The sequence below is a fragment of the Adiantum capillus-veneris genome, chromosome 5 (assembly GCF_014529385.1).
Source record: "Adiantum capillus-veneris isolate H3 chromosome 5, ASM1452938v2, whole genome shotgun sequence".
Classification (NCBI taxonomy): domain Eukaryota; kingdom Viridiplantae; phylum Streptophyta; class Polypodiopsida; order Polypodiales; family Pteridaceae; genus Adiantum; species Adiantum capillus-veneris.
The window spans coordinates 32,759,379-32,772,322 of record NC_140935.1 but is presented as its reverse complement, the minus strand read 5'-3'; positions in this window follow the sequence as shown (position 1 = coordinate 32,772,322).

The following is a 12,944-nucleotide window of genomic DNA, read 5'->3' as shown; positions in this document are numbered from 1 at the left end:
ATCCACTAATGTGTTAAAAGGTAATTCAAAATTCCATTAACGAAGATCGACGAACGTTATACGTTATTTGCAAGCATAGCAAACAAGACCAAGATATCCTTGACATATCAAATATGGCCTCAAAGGTGGATAAATTCAACGGATCCGGCTTCCACACCTGGCAGATCAAAGTTAAAGGCTATTTTATGCGCAAAAATTTATGGAACGTGGTCAAGCCTCTCGCAGCCGACAAATCTGGAACATCCGCTGCAGTTACAAGGGCATTATCTGCCGAGCTACAAAGGAAAGACGAACAAGCTTTTGGTATTATCCTAACCTCCTTAGAAGACGATTTTATTCATTATTTGGACGATGTTGATTCTTCAAGTGCTGCCTGGATAGAGTTAGAGAAGCTTTTCGGTGCCAAAGCTAAGTATTCAAAAATGAGTTTAAAAATGGAATTATATTCCATCCGCATGCGTGAAAATGAAAATATTGCAGCTTTAGCCAATAGACTGAAGAGTATTAGAACTCAACTTGTTTATGTCGAAGCTTCAGCACCAGAAGAAGATCTCATAGCCATTTTGTTAAAAAGTTTGACTGACAAATTTCATCAGATTGTTACTGTTTTAAAAGAGAAAGATCCACTGCCCTCCTTGGATGGTATCATCAATTCATTGCAGGAAGAAGAACGCAGGGTACCTAGTATCAATTCTACTATTATTCCCAGTGCATATACAGTCTCGGATGCCGTAACCCCCACCAGTTCTTTTGATACTTCCAGTGCATATGCAGTCACTAAATGTGCTACTACAGCAGGTTCATCTCGACCATTCAATGGAACCAGATCTTCTGCCATTTGTGGGCGCAACAATCATCAGACGAAAGACTGTTTCAAGAAGAATCCTTGTGTTCACTGTGGTAAAACAAATCATCCGTCAAATAAGTGCTTTCAAAAGGGTAAAACTCAAATTCATGTGGTTGAGGGAGACACTGAATCTCCAATATATTCTGTTGATGAGGAAATTTATTAGATCAACTCTTTTCATGTTGTTTAATCAAAATAAATTGTACAGGCTATAGACACTGCCACCCATGAGTGGTAAGACCTCCCAATTTATCAGTTTTTGTTCTCAAGTACCATTTTGTCCGCTCCTCATGAGGTTACTAGGTACACCTTAAACCCAAGGTTTGGCAGTGAACCAAAAACTCCATTTTTGGTAGCTAACTTTTTTGACCTACACCCTATCTGTCAAGGGGGGGTTACTGATCTACCACCAGGTAATGGATACACCAGAAATCCTTTGGTTGTGAGAAAACCTAAAACTCACGGTTGATGAGTACACCGAAAACTCGAGGTATTTCATGAGAGGGTCTGTCCAGTTCGAGCTTGAGGGGGGGATTGTTGGGTTCAAGCCCTTGTCCGGTTAGCCCGTGAGAACAAGACTCAAAGAATACAGCTATAGACCATCAGATTAGCTGAGTTTGCATGAAGAAAAAGGTGTGGTTGCTATCACCTTACCAAAGCTATGTAAGGACCTTTTCATTAATAGAATTATAGTAGTAGCGTTTTTTATTTCAAGTTGTGTCGACCTCTCTCTCTCTCTCTCTCTCTCTCTCTCTCTCTCTCTCTCTCGCCTTCTGCTGCATCTCCACTTGCACCACCATGGCTCCATAGCCGCTATCACAACATGAACCTTCTTCATAATAGATGTGAGCTTTTTGAATTTTTACCTTACAAAAGTGATCTATAAACTCTAGCCAAAATGGCTATGGGATTGAAAATTTTGTTGGGTGTGTGATTAGCCTCTGTGGAAAAAAATCATGATCTTTTCCTCAAATTGGAGATCTCAGATTTGCTTGACTTCCAGCGTTGTGGGCATGTTCCTCATGATGTTTAAAGGATACTAAACTATCTATACCATAAATGTGGCCTCCCATGGAAGATTTCTACCACTTTTGGACTTTTGGCAAGGTGAAACAATCAGGCTTTTGGCATTGGGTAAGTCAAATACGTTTGGGACTTCATAGGCATTAGTTTTTGTGTTAGGGTAAAACATTGGCTAAATTAGGATCTGGCTATTGTTCAGCATGAATAAGACAGAGAAAAAAGTATAGTTTTTTCCTACGTAGCACAAATATACAATTTTTCAGTTATGTGACTATTCACACATGAACATATACTCCCTTGAGACACACTTGATATGTCACTCCATCTATTGAATGCCATTATTGCTGCTATTAGCCATTTGTTGTGTGAATGAAGCCCTAATTATTGTCCTAGACTATAGGCTGAAGCGTGGAACTATGTATGATGCGGGACATGATGTAGTAGCCATGTAGAAGCTGTGTATTGAAGTGTGACCCATTTTGATGTCATTTGGATTATCTTTAGCAATTTTGATGCTTTCAACATCCAAGAGCCTCTTTGCTTGGATCACTTTGCATGTAGGGTATTGGTGGATTGGCTGAATAGACACCTACCTAGTCAGACACATAGCCAGACACCACAATTGTACTCTATTATTTTTTTGATCTAGTGTGGTGATACTCTGTGAAAATCCTAATTCCAGAGTAGCAAATCAATTCCTTGAGTTGTAATTCTATCATGATATGTGTAAAGGCCCATGTGAGTTGTCCATTGGCCATTTAGAAATCCCTAGGTATGAAAGTCAATAACCTTAATGTGAAAACAGGGGCTTATCTTTTGAGAGGAAGAAGATGCTCTTATGATGTATGCTCAAGCGACTAAGCTACTCCAACTTGCAATCATCACAACTAATGATTGTGTTATCCATTTTCAATTCCAAAACTTGCATTGTGTTCCTCTTTCTACGCTCTTTCAATTAAGTGTAAGCATTGTCCATTTTGTTGAGGTTCGTAACTACGCATTCTCTAATACAGGCTAGTATAGTTTCTATCCCAAAACGTAGATGGGATACATGGATCGTGATCCATGTTTGGTCACTTCTGGACTTGGTGTTTGGTGAGCTGATAGCTTATGATATTTGTAGATTGCTTCCAAAAAAAAATTGAATTTGGATCAGCTTTGACCAACCAAAGGTGAAATCTTAAGTCTGTTGTGATAGTTTTGACAATGTTCCGTTTTTTCCTCTTTTGGCGACTTTTTACAACTTTTTTGCCAATGCTTCTTTTGGGAAAAGTGTTTGTCTATGTCTTAGCTACCTACTGCTCAAATCTCAGCCAAAAACCTTGATGAAATACATGGATCACAATCCATATTCCATTAGATCTGGATACCAAATTTAGCATGTTGATTACTTGCAATTTTAGTAGTCTACTCCACCACTTACTTTTGGATTTGGACAACTTTTCATTAATCAAAATAAAGTTTTTTTGTTTGCCTTTCGATTTTTGACTAGTTTCAGTGTTTGACTCTTTTGACTAATTTTTTTTTAGCAGTTTGGTATGGTACCTTTGGGGAAAGTTGTTCCATATGATATCAGCCACCTACTAAGAAAACCTCAATCCCAGATGTTCAGGGGTACACGGATTGCAATCCATGTTTGACCACATCTGAACATGATATTTGGTCAATTGTATGTCTATACTATGTGGATGTCATATTTTCACTTATTTTTTAATTTGGATCTCAAAAAGTTGAAAAGCCCCAAATTTTGGTCAATTTACAATGTTTTTTTGTCTTTTGCCCAATTTCTTGATTTGAGTGAGTTTTTTGTGTCAATTTCTCACAAGAGTGTGTATTCAGTGATCTGGAATGATCTAATGCTATCAATTTCTGCTAAAAAAGTAACAGGGGGACATGGATTGCAATCCATGTTCCTACACCAAATTAAGTGAGACTTTCCAGATTAACTCTCTATGGCTTGGTTATCCCCTTTTTGCACTTATTTTTGAACTTAGATCGACTTTTGGGTTCTAACAATCAAATTTTTAAAGTTTATGGTCTTTCTTACCAAAATATGGTTTTTGTAATTTTTTCCCTGATCTTTCAACCGAGATTTGATCGAGGTAGTTTCTACTTACCCTACTCCTAAGTAGTGAAATGAATCTATCAACAAAACAAACAACACAACAAAAATAAAGGTCGTAATGGAAAACGGTACAGCACTCTAAAAGCATAAATAAAATTGAAGAACAAAATGATTTTGGCTATCTCACTCACAACTCTCTTGACCTCTCAAGAATAGATCTAGCAAGTTCCCAACTTCTATACTCCACCAAGCACTAAAGCCCATCTCTATCTGCTTCACTAAGGTGCGGAATGGAAAAAAAAAACTCTTGATCTAAATAAGCACTAGGTCACTCACCATCTAAGGATCATTCCCCGGTAACGGCACCAATGTTAGCAGGTCTCTACGTGATACGTATATAGCATAGCTATCTAGCACTAACATCATGCCAATACTCAGGGAAGTGACTCGGATGGGGAACAAAGACTCTTTGAGGTTGTCAATCTCAAGAAGTGAACCTAATGAGCAAACAAAAGTTCCCAAAGGAGATTTGTCAAAAAAGTCCAAAAAACTCATCAAAAGTGCCACGAATAGTTCAAAGTAAAAAACCACCAAAACAGACCTAGGGATTGACTTTTAATTGACATAATCAAATCCAAACCACACAAAAACCATATAGCTAGGATCAATATACCAAGGGGAAGATGTTTACCAAGTTTCAGTGCAATCTGATACAAGGGAACATAGATCACGATCCATGTCCCCCTGTCAACATCCTGAGACCAAACTTGTACGCCTGCTAGAGCTAGTCACAAGGAGCCTAGTGGTCTTTTCAAAACTAAATCTGGACATCAAACCCTAGAAAAATCTTAGAATTGCCCAAGTACTCTAAAAGGTGCAAGAACTGACCTAATTTTCAACCCAGATGTCCAAATCCAAAAAAAAAATATCATAGCATCTAGTAATCATGCTAGTATCAAGAAAAGTCAAATTGGCCTCCCCCCCCCCCCCCCCCCCCCCCATGGTGACATCTTGACTTGAAATTTTCCAGATCAATAGTGCACACATAAGGAAACATATCCCCAAGCCTAGTTTTGAAAAAATTTGAAAAAATTTGGGCCAAATGACATCAAAATTGGTGACGGACTAAAAATCACATTGCAGACCTAGTGTTAGCCATTTCACCTATTAAACCAAGTCCAAATTCAAAAAGATTTAAGATTTAGCTTGTGGACATAGTTAGTAACAAGGCTCTAAGAGATCAAGTCCATATGTGGTTGAACATGGATGGCACGATCCATGTCCCCCAACCTCAGAATTTGATGAAAACTGACATAGAGTTTGCATAGAATCTTGGTTAGCCACTGTCAAAATTTGGAGTCAAAATTTGATAGGGGGTCATGGATAACGATCAATGTTAGTGGAGGTATTTGACTTGATGAGCTTGTAGGCATACTTGAGTAAAACTTAACTCTCAAGTTTGAGCTAAAAATACCTTATGGGAACCAAGATATAAGCCAAAGTTCTTGTGTACTAGTTTGGAGACTGTTTTGAGTGTTGTTTCAAGTACAATTTACTAAAATTGCTCTAAGTTTTGATAGACAACTCCAAATTGAGTCAGGTATAGCTAGAAAGAAAGTTTGTGAGAAATAGGAAGCACCTACTTTTAAAGATCAATTTTTCTAAGTTCCTAATTTCAAATTTTAGGGTACTCAAAACCAGTTTCCGGAGACCAAAGGATCACAGAGTCCTAACTTTTGAGAGACCTGTACATGGCCAAAAAGGGATAAGTTGCACTAATCCTGGGTGGACTTGTGGAAGACTATCTTGAGAGTTTTGAGTGGGCCTTAACCGAAAAATCATCTACCACAAGGGTTTTCTAGTCAACTCAGAGACATGCAAACCACAAGAAACATTGCAACACCTTTGACAGTGGGATTGGGAGAATACTTAGAGGAGAGGCATCCACTAGTCAAGAGACCGAATGTGAGATTCATCAAAACCGTTGAATCCATGAGAGTTCTAATGGATTATGCTCATGAGATCTTGTATATATTCACAAATGGAGATCAACATACCTTCTACAAGTGTGTAGAGCCCTATGCTAGAGAGTTGACATTCCATACGAACCTCTATGCCTATACATATACAGATGCCCAAAGAGTGCAAGTTTTGATGGTAGATAAGTATGGATGAGAGTACAAACTTGTTGATCCAATTGACCTAGAAATGTATACATACAAGGGTACTTCAATCTCTACTTAGCTTCAATCACAAAAAATGCCAGTGCACATATCAAAGAAAATTCCATCGGGATTTTTACCAAGAAGAGAAGAGAGATCGAGAGACATCTTTGCAAGAGACTATGAATTGGTTATATTGGTGACTGGACCACAACGACTAAGACCATATCAAGTGTCCCAATGTGTCATGACAAAGTACAATGGGGTAGGTGATCCATATACTCATGTCTCACTCTTCAGACAAGTTTTGAGAGCTGGACAGATTGCGGATTGTCACACCCAGTATGAGGATTTGGGTTGACATTGAAAGGAACAACATCGACTTGGTTTCAAACACTAAACAAAGATTATTTTGCAAACATAGCACAAATCTTTCATGAATTTGTAGAGAAGTTATCAAAAAGGGGGATCAAGCACAACACGGTGTCACATATCTACGTTTTCAAATAGAAAGAGAACAAGAAAGTGAAGGAAGCTTTGCTTCACTTCAAACAATACATAAGGAGATATCCAACATGAGAGCTATCACAAGATGAGAAACTATTAGTTCTCTTCATAGAGGGCTTGAGGAATGAGACTTTCAAAAAGGATCTACATTTGAAAGGATGCACAACGTTCAAGCAAGTCACTAGAGAATCTCTATATCTAGTTGACAATTTCAAGGTCTATGAAGAGGTGAAGGACAATGCAAACAATGTGACTAATAGTGCCTCTTGTCCACAGAGTGAATCCACAACAAAGCAAGATGTTCAAACTCCTACAAAACCGCACCTTGATCAAGTGGTTGAGGAGGTGATTAGAAGGATAAACAAAAGCTACAAATAGAATCCAAATATATGATAACCTCAACTCAAGAGATGTGACACTTGTGGAGGGGATCATCCCACCCCATGGTGCAACACTCAACAAAGACTGCAACGTATGCTAGGGCAACAACCACCTCTTTTGAATGATGGTAGAGTGGTAGGCAATTACACTTAACCAGCATATGTGCACGACACATGAAGAATCATTACTCAATGGACGAGAACACCTTAATGTTCATAGCCAATCAAGAGTATGGTTCAAAGACCATTCTTACCAAGAAAGAACAACCAGCGGGTGGAATACCATATATGCAACAAGTAGGAAAATGATATGAGTGTCGAGGTAACCACTGGCCAAGAGATTGTCCTCATCGGGCAAAGAACGTAAAGATATGGAGATATTGTCTCGAATGCAATGTTAACCACCTGATTTTTGATTGTCCAAAACATCCAAACAACAAGAGGAAAGTAACAATGAACATTGTAGGATTGATGCCTTCTTCAAGCAGATTTGAGATAGAACCCACAATTCCTCTAAAGTTGATGACTCGGACTCAAGCACAAGAAGTTTCCAAAAATGCACCTATTGCGGGGGAACAAAAATTGCCAGTTCAAACAGAAATACTAGAACTTATCAAAATAAGGACTCAAAGAAAATTGTGGAAAGTGAAAAGAGACAAAATAAAAGCAAAAAGGCTAAAAGAGAAAACAGCTCTAGAAATTGAGCTACAACAAACCAAAGAGTAATTGAAACAAGAAAAGGAAAACAGGGAATAAAAAAAAAATCATTAAAAAATTCATTGAGAGGTTTAGTCTTGGTAGAAAAAGTTAATGAGAAATTAGATTCCATGTTGCAAGCTTATGAGGCTAGACTCTAACCCAATCAAACACTTGAATAAAGAATATTGATCTACCCGCATCATGAAGTTGAAACCAAATAAATGGAAATGTGCAGAAGGCTCATAGAGACAGCTCAACCTCTAATGCAGCTAGAAACATTGAAAATCCTTGAGCAAGTAGTGCATGTGCCTAAGAAGGAGAACAAAAGCGCACTAAAAGGAAACAAAACGGGTGAACCAAGTAAAGGTGGGAATGAAATTCCATTGGATACAAGGATAGTGGAAAACACCACGGACGATGCGAAGTCTCATGAGATACAACCAATACCTGAAGTGGACGAGCCGTGGCCACAATCCTTGTGGGAAATGATCAAAAACCAAAAAGATGGTAGTGCTACTTTATAGTCATCATCTATCCTTGAAATTAGCATGGAACACGAATTTTTCCAAGGATACATACAATTTGTATACAAAGATACAGGGTCTATCACATTTGAAGAGAGAAAACCATACTCTCTACAACCTTTTCCCTCTTTCATAGGAGAACACAAAGCAAAATCGGAGGTTCAAGTGGTACCATCCCAGTGGAAAGCCACACCAAAAAATATGGATACTAAAAGCTTGCATGAATTGATGTCTTCTCCTATATAATGCAAGATTACTCTCTCACAGTTGCTAAAAGTTAGACCGCATTTATGGGGCCAAATGGGCAAAAACTTGGAAAGAATGGGAGTGAAAATTCCTCATTAAGACCTTTCCTTAGATGACAACATGGGTAAAACTTCACCTAAGAAACCAAAAGTGAAACCTGTGCTTGTAAATAAGGTGGGTGACTATTGAAAAGGAGAAGGAAACACCATCTTACTACTAGAGTGTTGGGGATAAGCCCAACTTAGGCGGCCAAGATGTGTGTGAACACGTTGTAAGCCTACATAGAGGACCTACAACGTAATAAAATAACTCTCTTATCTTTTTGCTCACTAATTGTGCAACCTTATCGGCGTCCCTCCCTATGGATTCTCTGTGCTATCACCCACCATAACTTATGTCATATCAAGTGGTATCAGAGCTTTGGTCACCAGGTCTTAAGCTCGGAGATAAGGAGCAGCTTGAAGGAGAAAGTTGAGGTCGTGAGCCTCTTTTAGAGCTAAGGAAGCAAATTTCAACCTGTAGCAAGACCTTTTTTGTGTAGCAATAAACAATCAACGTAGTAGTAAGAGAAGAGTGTATGGCAGCCTATTGACATATCATCAATCATGACAAAGGTAGTCTCAAGCGGTGGTGCTATAGCAGGAGCTACAGCAGTATCAATAGGATACACAGAGCCATTCCATTTGACGAACACTCCCAGTCTTCTTGGATGATGCATCAATGAGCTTCTCCGTATTATTTGGAATTGGCATCAAAAGGCAACAACAACAGCTACACTGGTGCATCTGAACGAGTCATATTTCTTTTGTCGTTGTGAGGAGCATTGATAGGCATACTTGAAAACCACCAAGATGGTTTTGTCTTGTTTACTGCTTTGTCACACTGATTTTGGTGGGCCCTACACTCACCCATTGGTGTTTACTGCAATCATGATCCTTGTGCGCAGCGTCACTGCTTGCTTCCTTTTTTTCTAATACCTCACATTTTTCTTCAATGCAACAGCTTATTTTACTATTTTTTTAATGAAAGAAACCTTTATTTAAGAAGTGATTCATGCACAACATTACGTATGAGGCTGATGTGATGTGTGTGCATACATGATGTGTATGAAAAATGATTTTTTTGAGCAACAAAAACCCATATATCTTTGTATTTCTTGATATGATGATTCAATCAATGAGCATGTGAACCGTGATGTGTTGAATCCTTTGAGAATGGCCATGATTCATCCTATGGAACCATGATGTGTTAACTCCAAATTGAACCACCACGATGTATCCAAGAGATCCCATCTTGTAAAACATCAAACTCCTAAGTGATTACCCCAATTTGCCCCAAGTTTGTCTTATGGGGGCATTTGTTGGCCAACTTGGGCGGCCAAGATGTGTGTGAACAGGTTGTAAGCCTATATAGAGGCTCTAAAACTTAATAACATAACTCTCTTATCTTTTTTCTCACAGATTGTGCAGCCTTATTAGCATCCCTCCCTCTCTCTTGTCTATGGCTTATGTGCTCTATCACCTGCCATAGCTTCTTTCCTATCATAGAGTACAAAGGAGTAAAAAAGATAGCTATACTTGATAGTCACTGGGGTAGGAGTATAAAGGTAATTTGGGAGATATAAGGAAGACCAGCTCTCAAGAAAATGTGCATGAAATTGCAACTAGAAGATGGGTGGATATGTAGAGAAACCTTTAGGAATGCTGGAACAAATTATTGTATCCTCTTGCAGAATAGAGTATGAGCACACTTTTGCTATAGTTGACTTTTGAAAAAGAAACAACTTTGAGGTTATTTTGGCACAACCATTCATGCGTCAACTCAAAATGGTTCAAGATTGGGGCTATGACCATCTCTACTTGCGGCATAAGGGTGTCACAACAAGGGTTAGCACAAGGGACCATAGTTACAGAGATGTATATTGAACCCCAGTGGAAGATTTTGACACAATTTCTTTCTTGGTTGCTAAAGGGAGCATATGTTTGGATGTGTGGAGCATCTGGATGTTGAAGCCCGAGAAAGGAAGGTTGTATCTTATGGATCTTGGTAGAAGATGAGTACTATGTAAAGGAGTTATTTTTGGAGGAGTTATTTGAACCCTTTGGATGAGAGTAGATACGAGAGACTCTAGATGTACAGTGTGTAAATGAATAACACCTACACAATTTTGTGATGAGAATAGCTATGACATAACTCCGTGCTTTACAATAAAGGTATTGAAAGAAGCTAATGAAAATTATGATTACAAAAGCAGATGAGATGAGACCAAAAATTCATGAACCACCATCATGTGAAGCCTCAAACGAAGGACAAAACGCATCCATGAGAATATGTCACCATCAACATGCCCAAAGAATCGACAATAGTTGATTCAAAGAAGCCGACTCTGGAAAATGCACAGCGGAAAGAAGATAAAGAACCAAGTTCCACATCAAATGTCCAACAAACACAAGCTCAAGAGAAGAAGACGGAGAAGACAAAGGATTGATTATCTCCTATAATAATCAAATTCAGCATAGGTGGAGAAACAGGACTCAATATCACATACTCAGTGGTGATAGATTCTTTTGCGACAATGAATCTATTTTCATATGGTACGTGGATAATGATAGAAACGACACCAATCAAAGAGCGAGAAGAAATAGTATACACAAGTTCTAAAACGGTAATTCCTAGTTTTAAAGTGGCAGAAGCCGTTCTCAAGTTGAGTAATGGGTAGTTCAAGGACAAGTTCTACATAATCAACTTCCATCACATCAAAGAGAGTAGTCCTGACAAAAAATTGGATGGATATCTTCTTTCAACCACAAGGAAAAGCATCAACAACACCACCAAAAACCACAAAAGTGCCTCAAGTCCACACAAAAGCGTCTCAAGTCCATGCAACAAAGAAACAACCACCCATCATGGAGAAAGGGAAATCTCAAGCAACCACTAAAGTAGATCAACCTTGCAAGTCAACTTCACCTTCAACAAGCCTCCATCAAAATTCCTGTGTAGCCTTTACATCAAGAGCCACACCATCGACAATGCAATGGAAACCCAAGAAAAAAGTTTATCAATCGAAGTTTCCATCACAACAAAGCCTCCAAAAGAAGCCAAAGAGAGTCGACCAAGTGTTAGTATCCAAAGAGTACATCAAAGTCAATGACCCAAGTTGGATACATAAAGCATCTGTTCAATCTCCACAACAAAGGGTGATAGGGTGGGTAGCATCAAATGAGTTACTCACGGCTTAGGGCTACTTTCAAGGGAACACCAATGTTTGGGCCAAAAAGACTAAAGTAATAGCATGTACCTACTCACCTCAACCAAAGAGTCCTACAAAGAGCAAGCTGAGCTATCAATGGAAGAACACCTCAACCAAGAGGAAGAAAGTACCACAAAAGACAAAATAAAATATCTTCAAAGAAACAACCAATGCGACAAGTGTGGATACCAAAGTCAGAAGCTACTCAACAAAGACAGTTGAAGCAGTGGATGATTCCAATCAAGCAATTCAAAGCACAAGGATTTTATGAAGGTAAAACTCAAATATGGTTAGCAAAAGTAGTAGATCAACTTGGAACAATCAAGATCATCCATGTAGCACATGGCTCCACCAAAAGAAAATAAATCACAACTAAGAGACAATAGAAGACAATCGCAACCGAGGGTGCTACAATCTTTAGATGGATACCTAGTCTTCAACTACAAAAGCAAGGCTTCTACAATGAAAATAATTAGGTTTGGATACCAAAGCCTAGCATCCATCAAGTCATCAAGCAAAAGGAGAAAATGCAAAAGATGGTGGTGCATCCAAAAAGTGTCGATTCTAGAAAGCATGGAAAGCAATGCCAAAGGTACTTACGAATATGTACCCGAATGTCAAAGCTTATGTAAAGACCCAGTGCGGACAAAAGAGTTTGTGGTGTGTATGACTTATCCAGCTATGTGGACCAAGGTGGGGATTTGATGCTTCAAAGAAGGTTCTTCATGTGAAATTTCTCTCAAGACATGAAGAGAAAGTGGAGGAGTGCAGGCCATGTGGTTTGCGTTAAGAAAGAAAAGTGGATGTGTGGCTTAGCTTTCCTGCATGAGAATAGAGAAAAAACCTATTCTCTAAAAATTTTACGACACTTCTTTTTCTTAAAAACAGTCCTTCAAGTCGAATGAAAAACATCGTTTCGAACGTTTTTGTGTCTCACGCGCGCAAGCTAATTCGGCACCGTTTTTGGAAATATGTGTATGCTCCATCATAACCAATCACTTCTTGGAAAAGAAAGCAAGCTATGATTGCATCGTCTCTAGTATTGTCTCCCCCATCCCTTCTTATTCTCTTGTACAAAGGTGTCGGTGTGTGTAGGCTATGTGTGAGCCTCCCAAACCAATTGGTATGTGTGCAAAGAAGGAGGAAGAGAGAGGTGTTGTGTGTGTAGTTGAGAATCAAAAAGAGATTGTGACGATTGAGATGCAATAAGCTTTTGCTTTTGTGTGTGATTGTGGGCTTGG